The following is a 10,116-nucleotide window of genomic DNA, read 5'->3' on the forward strand; positions in this document are numbered from 1 at the left end:
ATTATATTTAAATAAATTAAGTAATGCAGAATCTGCATGAATGTATGTATGTTTCTCGCATTGTGGAAAAACGACACCTAAATAAACTAATTTTGAATAACGTATTCCTCCACCCGAGTATGGGCATCTGGAAGCCCGAATCTTGAATTTCGAAAATGTTTTATAATCTATTTAATCTATTTTATATTTTTTGCACCTTAACTAATTTTTCATTAAGAAATTCAACGATTTCAAAGCGAGCAGTGGCAACACACTGCACGGAATAAAATATTCCTATCTCCAGAGCGCTAGACTGTGTATCGGAAATTCTAAAGATAGACTGTTTTGAAATATTTTTAGCTCAAATGGGCGTTAGCCAAAATCCTCTCAAAATGTGTGTGCGTCTGTAAATCACTAAAAACCCCCGCTTGAAAGTAATATAAAGTTTGAAAGCTGATTAAAGAAAGCTGATGAAAGATTTTATTTTTTATTATACATTTCAATTATGTAAACTCGTAATGAATTTTTGATTAACAAACTCGACGATTTGAAAGCAAGCAGTGAAAAACTGTTTTAGATGGAATATTTTATCTCCAGCGCGCGAGACTTTTGCCATTCGTAAAATGTAAGACGTTTATCTTTAAATTTTAATAAACAAACTCGTGTATATGAAAGTAATCTGTTGCCCAAAATACTTTTACCTTCCACGTGCTAACGTGATACCATTCGGCTAAGCATAAGCTACTTTGAAATTTAACCTGGAATGTTATTGAGTAATAAACTAAGCGATTTGAAAGAAATAAACACATTTCTTAAATTATGTTTTCCTGTTAATGATTTACATTTTTATTAAACTAATGTAACAATAAGCCTCAGCCATCTATAAATCTACTTAAAGTATTGCTAGCTGATAGTTCAGCTGCGTCAGAAACTAAGGATTACCTTCAAATTTCAGATATTCAATAAGTATTTTAACTCTTTAATTGTCAAGTTATTTTGATTATTTGGGTACACAAATTGTGAAATTTTTTTATTGGAAAAATCAAATGTTTAGTATAAAATAAAATATATTTAAGTAATTAAAAATTGATATTTTGAAGTACATGGGTAAAATTTTTGAAGTTTTGTAGCCACTGCATATTTGCTTGAGGCGGATGCCACTCAACATGGCAGTTGTAAAGTTCGCTTCTGGTGGAGCATTATTTTCTAAAAATGAAAAAAAATTAATTATTTTCTGAAAAATAAATAAATGAAAAAAATAAATAAATAAAAGTGAATATCTATTAGTAGTTCAGTAATTCAGTCTTGTGTGGTACAACTGGAAACACTTTTCCAAGCACAAACCAACTCCACAATCACTACACCAGATTCGTGTTTCCTTCCTTATCTTTTTCCATTTTTATCCTTTTTCAAACAACACACTTTGCACTGTCTTGTAGGCTCACGTTTCACAGGAGAAGGAGGAATATGGGAAATAAAATGTTGTTCAGTAAGACGGGCAGGGTTATCTATTGTAGGTGGTCTGCCAACATTCTTTTGCCCAAGAGCTGCATCATCATATTTATGTAAAAGCTCTTCTACAACTTGGATTCGAAATTCTAAAAATGTTATACGTTTCCCAACTACATTTTTATAGAGAAAATATGAGTTCCACAGTACCTTGTCTAGTAAATGTAAAAATATCTTTTTATAATATATTTTCTGACGTTTTCGGATTGTTGGATGAAAGGATATTTCCTGCTCACAGCGATCTACACCACCTATAGTTAGACTGTAGTCAGAAACAATCTTCGGCTTGAGTGTATCTTCATTTTTTTATTTTTGAGGCTGACCATGGAAGTATCATGAATACTGCTCGTCAAACACATATCCTTCATCTTCGGTTGAAGAATCTAAATCATCTATATAACCTTTCAAAGAACTGGACGCTATTTTACAACAAAAAGATCCCGTGCACTTTGAACCAAAGAACTTATAACCTCTAACCTTTGAAATCTTCAGTAAAGGTGCTGTCATCTATTGAATTAAGCGCACATTAACTTTTCCCGAGATACAGTCGGGTTTGACAAAGAGATGAAGCCGAAATAAACATCTCCCGGTATATATTCGGGTATAACAATACGATGCACTCAAAGAAAAAATTACCCCGAGTAATCCTCGGGCGTGACATTTTCGAACACCAGTGCTGTGCCCGAGATTATCTCGGGCATGACAGTTAAAAGGTTAATAAATGCCATATTTAAACGTAAGGATTGGTTTAACTGGGAATGGTTACGTAAAGGATTGGTTTAACGTAAGGATTCAATAGGAAGATTTAGTAATACTGAAAATTTTATTACATTTAAAGTCATCTGCTCCTGAAAAGTTGATATTTGAAAGATCCGTAATTGTTTTATTTATATCGCAGTGTATATTTTTCTACTATTGCAAGTCCATCAAAATATCATACTTTATCCAACATTTCATTCTTAAATATTATTTCAAGGATACTTTTACTGTCGACAGCATGTTATGTTTAATGACATTAAATCTTACAGCTCTCCTTTCACAATTGCACAAAGAATATGATAAATGCAGTTAGATAATGCGTTATATGATATGTATGTATGGATTGCTTTATATTATATTCCACTATAGCAATATCACTGAACTACATCACAAACGTATGGGCATTATGTGCAAGCAATTGCCCATGATGGAATTAGATTAGTTATTGTGCTGATTGACCAGATATTAAGTTCTCAGTAGTGGGTTTTTGCTATATAGGAGTGATTTTCAACATGATATAACTTATTTTTTCATAATTATTATTAAAATGAATAAACTAATTGATAGATTTCGTATTAACAGTTTGAAATATATGTACTAATAAGAAACACGCAGAGAAAGTTTTACATCGTTTGAAATTGCAAAACATCTTTTCTACTTAGTACTAGTTTAAAATTCTACTATGGGGTTCAAAAGATAAGTATAATTGATGTTTATGTGAATATTTGAGGACACCTAAGTCAGAATGTCGGGAAACGTGACACCCGAGTGTAATGCGGTAATATCGTAAGAATACAACGCATAGGAAGGATATTAATCTCTTTTATTATCCAAATAAACAGTCTGAAAATAAATAGCGCAGTCTAATAGCTTTAATGGAAACAAAGAACTTATTTGGCAGTTTAATAAGGTGTGTGGTCAACTTTGGTAGCCACGCATGATGCTTAAAAATTGCCCATATATGCTACGAGAGGGTGGATGAGTTGTGGCCTCAATCTTCTCCACGTATTAAGGAGAGCTCTTTTTAGTTCTGGGTCGGAGTCTATTGGCTGCGGAAGGGTTGTCGCATACATGCTCAATGGGATTAAGATCAGGAGAGTGAGCGGGCCACTGCACGCGCTGGATGTTTACTCTTTCAAGGGAGTTGTCGATCGGAACCGCACGGTGGCAAGGCACGTTATCATCCCTGAATATGATTCAAGGATCGACAGTTCCTCAAAACAGGAGAACAAAAGTGTCAAGGACTTCGTCTCTGCACAGTACATTTTAGCAGTAACAGAATCCCAGTTAAAGACGGTCCGTGTGACCATCCAGCGTTATGCCTGCCGACACCATGACTCCATTTGAAGGGAAATAATGTCTTTCCTTGATGTTTCTTCGGGAAAATGAGTTCCACGCTCTCTCGATATAGTTGTTCGGCGAGAATCAGTGTTATTTGTAAACCGGGACTCCTCACTGAATGGCCCACTCTTACACACAAGGGCGTTTATGCGCAGGCATGAGGAAAACGCAAAACGGCTGATCGCCGTACAGAACACCATATGATAGAGTTTGTCTCGTACTTCTGTGGCGACTGTGAGCGCTGACCCGAGTTCTCTGGTAGAACTGTCCCTCTGGCATTGTGCAGTTATTGGCAAATATCGATCTTGACGAATGATTGTTACCCTTGGGAGACTTTGTACTGGTTGTCGGGTAACCTCTCACGTACTGTCACAGCCTTGAAGCCTTGAGAGACACATTCAGAACACTTCGGTTTGAGATCGTCCCTATTCCAGCATTCCAATAAATCTTCCTTAAAAAAAAAACATATCCTTTTGACTTCTTCTGCCTTGAACAATTTAATTAATATTTACTCACGTTCTCCCACATTTTGCGAAGTATGCTTAGGTTCTGGATACAGCTTCGCGTTTTCCCTTCACTTAATTTCTTGGAGCCGTTTCATTCCCAAAACAATTTTCATTTCATACACATTTCTAATACGACAATAATAATAGAATTAAAGCTAATAACGGGATCAGGAGCAACATATCGAATCTGCAGAGATCATGTTAGCGTTAAATTAACATATATGTTGTAAGGATTATGTTAATTTTATTAACGTTTAAATTTTGAGTTAAACTTCTTTTCCTATCGCTCCTTAATTTCAACTTACCACTTCCGGCCAGAACGTAGTTTTAGAATCACGTCTGAATGCTAATGAGGCAGAGCGGTATTTAACCGCGAAGTTCTACTATCTTAGTGAGAGAGATACCAGATATTCTGGCTGCACGCGTCCGCCTTTTTAAGCTACTCTCTCGTAAGCTATTATCACGCTCGGCTGTACTTTAGGCCCTTGATAGCTTCGCAGTCAGTTAGCGTTAAGGGGCCAACTCTGTTAGAATTTTGATAGCTTCGGCTATATCTCTTTAGTTAACATTTGTTTAGTTTGATTCTTAGTTTCTTAAGTTCAAGCCCAAGTGTCGGCTTTATTGTACTATTCCAAGGCGGAGTTTTGTTAAACTTAGTTTGAATAATAAAGGGTTATTTCACCCTTCTCACTTGTTTGTTTCCTACCTCACGAACTCAAGCGATTATTCGCTAACTAGTTCTTCACTTTCATCTGTAACTTAGAAGTACATAATGGAGAATCCTACAATGTCTAATTTAAACTGTGGCAATATACTATTGCAAAACTGTTCCCAACTACGTGCACTGAAATTTAAATTTCTGAGCATACAACTCAATTTATTGTTGATCCTAAATTTCTTTAGCCCCTTACAATAATCCTTTAATAATAATTTAAATTTTTTAATGTGAAACCTCTTAGAGAGCATTTAAAATTGTTCCATTTTTACCCACCAAACTTTCATTTTATGCCCGATAGACAAACTAAAATCTTGAAAATCGTTATTTAACTTTTATGATATCTGTACAGCAAAACCTTTAGCCTCAATATAGGCCAGTTCTGAGCTGAGCGTAATTTATGAGCTGTTGTTTGGGGGGTTAGGTATAATTCAAATGTTGTCATCTTCCTGCAGAGAGGATCAGAAATTCAGGACCAATCTTGAAATGAATCCTTTCGTGTTTGCCACCATCAAAACCAGCCTTATTCGAATTACGGCGAAATACCAAAGTTTCTGCGAAAGTGAAGAAAACTTTAAAATTATTTCGACACTTTTGCTATGCCCTACAAGATTCGATTAAAGGAAGTACTAAATTAATTTATAAGGTATTTCTCCCGTCTTCCGAGCGTGGCTTCGTGGTGTAGTGGTTCTGCCGGTATTCCAGATGTCCGTGGTTCGATTACCGGCGAAGGCGATTGCTCATTTTTCATCTTGGCTATTTCTAAAAAAATGTTGTTCTACTTAAACGCTGGGGGTCCTGCGACCAAGCTGACCACTTGTTCAGGGCATATGTTTACGCACCCCGGGGCCCACGGTCAAGAAAGCAGATTTCGGGGCACTGCAGGCCTTGGCCCATTAGGGCTGTTTGCGCCACTGAGTTTTAGATTTTAGTCTCTAAAAAATATCTAATGTCTCTACAGTGGCCCCCGAACTAAAAGGATGTTGGATGATGATTCTCCTCACCCAGGATTTGGCGATTGGGTCCCCTAAAAACCCAAGTCGCGCTTTAAAAGGGGGAGTATATAAGGTATTTCTCTCGCCTTCCGAGCGTGCCTTCGTGGTGTAGTGGTTCTGCACGCTGGGCTGGTATTCCAGAGGTAAAACTTCCATGTGAAGCTCATATCATCACTTGTGAAATCGTCATTAATATTACATTTTTGTTATTATATGTTTTCAAAGCAGGTAAAAGATTTCATATGGTGCGCCGGTCACCACTATATCTTGTGAAATCGCCCCTGTCATCGCATTGTTTTGTTATTATAAATATGTTTCGAAAAAAGTTAACATTCATTTCTTTATTTCAATTCAATAAAAACTCACAAAAAAGGTGTCGCTGTCAATATAGTGACGACTATTAATATTATGTTTGTTTTAATCTTACACTATTAAGGCCTACATTTTTGTTGCTGTGTAAAGTATTCTTAGCGTATCTTCATGGTGTAGCGGTCTGCACGCTGGACACGTATTCCAGAGGTCCGTGGTTCGATTCCCGGCGAAAGCGATTGCTCATTTGCCATCTTGCCTGTTTCTAAAAAGTACCTAATGTCTTTACAAATTATTAGCATTCTTTCCAAATGAAATCGAAAATTGTCTTCTATTCCTTTGAATTTTTAATTTATAATATTTACTTCTTTAATTTTATGAATTTTCATGATGTTTTATGTTCTTGAGAATGAGGAAAAACTAAATCACACACACATATTTCATTAAAAATTTTATACTAATGCCGTGAACTTTTAAATATGCAATATTAAATCAATACCTGTTACGCCGAGAAGGGGCCATCTATTATTATATCTTTGAGAGTATTTTAACCCATCCCGGAACTTGGTTATTGCCGTGAAGCCAGCGATAGGTCGCTTTACTGTTCATTAGGTTTCTTTACGTTCTACGTAGACAAAGTATCGAGGAATATTTATAATGTTCCTCGATATTAAGCATGATAAAAGACTAAAGCAAAATTATAAAACTTGCATTTCGTCAGTTATACTAATAAATGATATGTTGCAATAAATTAAAGAATACGTTAACGGCCCACCTAACCGGTATAATGGTTAGCGTCACTGATTGCCGTGCCAAAGAGCCCGGGTTCGAATCCCGGACAAGGCATAGATGTTTGTAATTGCATAGTGTCCATGCGGCATATTTATATGCAGCGAACCGAAAGCCTCCCGAGAGGCTGCTGGTAGGGGAAAAGGGGGTGAGATACCCTCGAGCCCCCCCCCGAGGTGCTCTCCATCAAAATTGGGTGGGGCGGAACTGAGATAAATCGCACCGTCACCTTTAAGATGCTCGTTGCTTTTGCCGACGATAGGTGTAAACTTTCACTTCTTGTCACGAGGAATTTCGTGGGCGTAAGCTGACTATAGGTCAGACAAGCGAGCGCTGTTAACAACAACATATGTTGACGGTTTTAATGTTGCGTAATGTGTCAGCAGCTTTCTGAACTATCAAACTGCCTAGGCAAATAACATAACGTGACTCAAAAAATGGGAAGTCTTTGAAAAAACAACATCAATCCTCTAACATCAGCAAAACTGAAAAAAATACCTAAGATTTCTCAATAAGGGTTAGAACGTAATAAATATCACATCCTTCATAGTAGAACTTTGTTAGGCAATGTGAAACGTAACTTTGTAGAGTCATTAGGTTAATTGGAAGCAGAAAAGATGAAAAATTTGCAACCGCCTTCGCCGGGAATCGAACCACGGACCTCTGAAATACCGGCTCAGTGTGCAGAACCACTACACCACGAAGGCTCGCTAGGAAAGTGGAAGAAATATACCTTATAACTTTATCCCATTTAATTTAAAGGAATAAATATTCAGCATCAGTTTTACACAGAATCTTTATTTATTTATCATGAGAGTTATATGAAAATACCATTCTCGCAGTTTCCCAAATTTTACTCTCAGCTCCTGCATTTCCAGTCGAAAACAGACTACCTGCTCTTTTATATTTAAGTATTAATTTGCAAACAAAACCTCCTCGTTTCCTTTTCTGCTTAGTGTTCCACGTTGTCAAGACTGTCTGACGTACTTACAAAAGTTACAAATCGTATGTGAACTAGGAGAGTGCGGCTTTAATATCGATTCACAAACAATAAATATCGGAGTTCGAATCTTTCCTCCATCCATAAATCAAACATTCTGTTCACCATTCTGTGTAAAACTGATGCCGAATATTTATTTCTTTAAACTAAATGGGATAAAGTTATAAGGTATTTCTCCCACTTTCCTAGCGAGCCTTCGTGGTGTAGTGGTTCTGCACACTGAGCCGGTATTTCAGAGGTCCGTGGTTCGATTCTCGGTGAAGCTTTCTTTCTCAATAAAATAGAAGTACAGTAAACCAGTTTTCATACTCTATCATTCAATAAGCTCCTAAATTTATGGTTTCTCATTCTTTTTGACTGAGAGTAGTTCGAGACGAAGAATTTTCTGTTATTCAATGCTTTCTCCGTTCGGATATTTGTTATTTTAGCCAATTCCAGTTGTTTTGGGAGAAATGATTTCTGTTAAAAGTTAGCGTTACTTTTAGAGTTTAAATTGAATTTCTGAAACGATTTCAAGTTATGTCCTTTCCTAAATAAAAATGAAAAACTTTTTTAAGATTTCTAGATATGACTTTCCCCGAAATGAATTACTTAGTTTAAGAAGTAAAATGGATAGAACAGTAACTGTTACTAAAAAAATATTAACTGATGTATTTTTTATATTTCTTCGCTAGCTTCTATTAGATGTTAAAGTTTCCGTATGCAATTTTTTAACCCTCATTTTGTTTTCTCGTTAACTTTGCTCAACCTCAACTTATTCAGATAGTTAAAATAGTTGATAAGAATAAATAACAGCTAACTTTTGATGAGCTGCAATATATAAAATTTATTCATGCTTAAATTTTTATGATTTTGATGGAATAAATCAAGTCGCATACCAGTCAATGCCACTACAAAGGTTGTAGAGACATTATGTTAACTGGAAAAGCCGGAGAGAGGAAAAATGAGCAACAGCCCTCGCCTGGAATCGAACCACGGACCTCTGGACCGCGGATCCAGTGTGCAGACCACTACACCACGAAGGCACGCTAGGAAGGCAGGAGAAATACCTTATAAGGTTATTAAACTACTTGCTCCTTCCTTGCACGAAATAAAGACAGTATTGTAATCACGAAGAATTACGAGCATCATATTTCAACGAAAATATCCATTTTGACCGCTATCGAATGTAATTTAAAGAGGTTTTTGCCTGACATCTGTACTTAAGAATATAATCTCTTTTTCCCCAAACGAATTAGAAACTGATTTAAAACTGAATCAGAAGCGAATTTTTCGTGGCGTCTGTATGTATATATCTCATATAACTCAAAAATGAGTAGCCTCAGAACGTTGAAATTTTGCATATTAGGAGTGCTATAACATGTAGTTGTGAAATTCCTTTATATATATATATATATATATATATATATTACTTTTCTTTCTTTCTTTTTTTTTTTTTTTTTAAATTTATTTATTTCCACGTGACCATTAGTTTTTCGGATTTGGTTTATGCTATCAACCGCCATTTTCGTGGAAATTCTATTTTTTATTGGTTTACCAGGTGCACGATTTTTACTTTCGTTGCTTCTTTCCACGTGGCTATTGGTTTTCAGTATTGGATGTTTCTCTCCTTTTGGAATGTTTTTATCATATGTTGATGAAAATTGTCTTCATTATTTATTGGTGTTTTTTCATGTTATAAGTAATTACTTGTTTGGACTATAGGAATTATATTTCTTTTGTTCACTTGTTTCTTGCTTGTGCCCTTTTCACAATATGTCCACTGACTTCACAATATGTCAGTGGACATATTGTCCCAATGAACTTAATTATTTGAGAGCAGTTGCGATTGACCGTGGATTTTCTCCCGTGATTATTGATAAAGCCATTAAAAAATTTTCAGATTCCCATCAAAGAAGACATTCCACTGTTAGAAATAATATTAATGACCTTGTTGTGCTTCCATTTTATCCTTCTGTTAGCTATAAAATTGCACGGATTCTCCAGAAATTCAATTTTCAAGTCGGTTTCTCCCCTATTAATAAAATTCATCCTCCGATTCTAAAAGATTGCGTTTCTGTCTTGAATTCTTGGGGAATTTATAGTATATCGTGTCAGTGTGGTTTAAGATATATCGGCTAAACGAAAAGAGCGTTGAAGTTTCGTATCAAGGAACATGAATCTTATGTCAGAAAAGGCGAAATTAACAAGTCTTCAATAGCGTATCATAGTTGG

General features: G+C 35.9%; 1 non-coding gene across 1 annotated transcript; it reads right to left on the reverse strand.

Annotated features, from left to right (window-relative positions):
* Positions 1–8,854: 8,854 nt before the first annotated feature.
* Positions 8,855–8,927, reverse strand: TRNAA-CGC (transfer RNA alanine (anticodon CGC)). Its single transcript has one exon. It is a non-coding gene; the product is annotated as a tRNA-Ala (tRNA).
* Between the last annotated feature and the right edge of the window lie 1,189 nt (positions 8,928–10,116).

Source organism: Stegodyphus dumicola, chromosome X1 (genome assembly GCF_044657685.1).
Source record: "Stegodyphus dumicola isolate Sdum_Otavi_A_Nest chromosome X1, ASM4465768v1".
Classification (NCBI taxonomy): Eukaryota; Metazoa; Arthropoda; class Arachnida; order Araneae; family Eresidae; genus Stegodyphus; species Stegodyphus dumicola.